The sequence below is a fragment of the Schistocerca nitens genome, chromosome 5, assembly GCF_023898315.1.
Source record: "Schistocerca nitens isolate TAMUIC-IGC-003100 chromosome 5, iqSchNite1.1, whole genome shotgun sequence".
Lineage (NCBI taxonomy): Eukaryota > Metazoa > Arthropoda > Insecta > Orthoptera > Acrididae > Schistocerca > Schistocerca nitens.
The window spans coordinates 96,251,487-96,253,863 of NC_064618.1; the positions used below are offsets into that span (position 1 = coordinate 96,251,487).

General features: G+C 41.9%; 1 non-coding gene across 1 annotated transcript; it reads left to right on the forward strand.

Annotated features, from left to right (window-relative positions):
* Positions 1-948: 948 nt before the first annotated feature.
* Trnat-cgu (transfer RNA threonine (anticodon CGU)) lies at positions 949-1,023 on the forward strand. The gene has a single exon. It is a non-coding gene; the product is annotated as a tRNA-Thr (tRNA).
* The last annotated feature ends 1,354 nt before the right edge of the window (positions 1,024-2,377 follow it).

A 2,377-nucleotide genomic window follows, 5' to 3' on the forward strand; every position in this document is an offset into this window, starting at 1 on the left:
CAGGGGCACTAAACTATTGTCGTTAAACTCCATGTTTTATTAGAAGCTACTAAGAACAAATAAGTTCACTGTAATGAAATACATATGTTTTTGGATGTGCTCCACCTTTAGCAAAACATTGTTTTGTTTTATATCCCAAAGATGTTTCACTGCTGTTGCAGCATCATCTGTGGGCTTTTATTCTATGGCTGTTAAACATAAAGAATGTTCTTTACTGTTTGTACACATGTAAATATTAGTTTTTAAAATCTTAATTACGTTTTTTTGAAGAACACATGAAATTCTGTATTCATACCTTTTTACATAATTTTATGTATTCTTAAAAAAAATTGTAGTTACGATTTTCAAATGGTTCAAATGGCTCTGAGCACTATGGGACTCAACTGCTGTGGTCATCAGTCCCCTAGAACTTAGAACTACTTAAACCGAACTAACCTAAGGACATCACACACATCCATGCCCGAGGCAGGATTCGAACCTGCGACCGTAGCAGTCGCACGGTTCCGGACTGCGCGCCTAGAACCGCGAGACCACCGCGGCCGGCCAGTTACGATTTTAAAAAAACTAATGTTTACATGTGTACAAACAGTGCAGAACATTCTTTAAGTTTAACAGGCATAAAATAAGAGCCCACTGATGATGATGCAACTGCAGTGAAATATATTTGGAATGTAAAACAAAATTGTGTTTAGCCAAAGGCGGACCCCATCCAAAAACATGTGTATTGTTAAAGCAAACGCGGACAAAATAGAATGAAATTTTCACTCTACAGCGGAGTGTGCGCTGATATGAAACTTCCTGGCAGATTAAAACTGTGCGCCGGACCGGGACTCGAACTCGGGACCTTTGCCTTTCGCGGGCAAGTGCTCTACCAACTGAGCTACCCAAGCACGACTCACGCCCCGTCGTCACAGCAGAAGTAAAGCTGTGACGACGGGGCGTGAGTCGTGCTTGGGTAGCTCAGTTGGTAGAGCACTTGCCCGCGTAAGGCAAAGGTCCCGAGTTCGAGTCTCGGTCCGGCACACAGTTTTAATCTGCCAGGAAGTTTCACGGACAAAATAGCTTCAACCTCAGATGATCGCTGTAATGAAGTTTCGATAAAGATACTCCCTGATTTTTAATTATTAAATGAAAGAAAATCGGGATCGAGAATGAGTGTATGGAGTTTACCTCCATACAGTTTTTCGCAACTAACCACCCCAGCCTGTATGTCAACATCCGCGTTGCTGTCACCAATCAGGAGGTTAGCACCTTATAACACTTAGGGTTTAGTCTAAGAACTGTCAGTTCAACTGGTTTCGTAGAATGTTTTAAACTGAGTCTTGTGAAAGATCTGGCGAAATCCTCAATGTCAATTTGCCTGCTCCTGTAACTGTCGCTTAAATTCTACTCTCAGGTAAGTCGTAACAGTTGCAGAATCATTAAAAAAAAAAAAAAAAAAAACTACCGCGCAGTAGCGTGAAAATGCCTCCATACAACATTAGTTGAAGGCGACTTTGATCTAGCGATCAAAGACTAGGTCGTCTTTCGAGTCATTGCAGGTGGAAGGAGCAAACAGTCTTCTGATGGAGTTCTGAACAAGTTTTCCGAAAACAGTCTTGAGCAGCTAGTTCGAAAACCCATATGCAATGGAAACATTGTCAACCTTGTAGCTACAAACTGGCCTGACCTTATCGACAGTGTCAGTATAGAGGAAGGGAACAGCGGCCACGATGTCATAGCAGCGACGATGGTTACTAAAGGTAATATATCTGTCAAGAAACCAGGTCAGTATTTATGCTGGAAAGAGCAGATAAGAAGTTGTTAGCCTCACACGTAGAGAATGGATGGACACCATTCAGTTCTTATATGATGGACGTAGAGGAATTATGTGCAAAGTCTAAACGAATGATAGAATGAAGGCTTTACGAGAAGCAAAGTCTAAACTGTCTGTAAGTATCGCTCTGGATAAGGACATGCGTAGTAAGTGGATTAAGAACTGGAAAGACCGCAGTGATTTAATAAAAAAAATCTGGAGAATGCTGAGTATTGCACTCTCGGGTCAAAAGAGAACCTGGAAATGTCGACACGCGAATGTTTAGGATAGATTCGTGTGTCTGAGAAAAGACTGATTTGCGAAGCATACAACAGCAACCACTGTCTTACCTCATCAAAACATCTTGCCGTGAAACCTAGAAAATTGTGGTCCAGCGTAAAATCACTGTGTCCAGTCACATGTCGACGAGTCTCGAGTGGCAATACAAGACAACAAAACGAAAGCTGAATTTCGCGTTGAAGAAATCATTCACGCAGGATGATCGTATACTCGACATAGAAATAGGCATTCCGGCCGTAGAAAAGCAACTGAAAGAGTTCAAAACATCTCGACAGTCCCGGA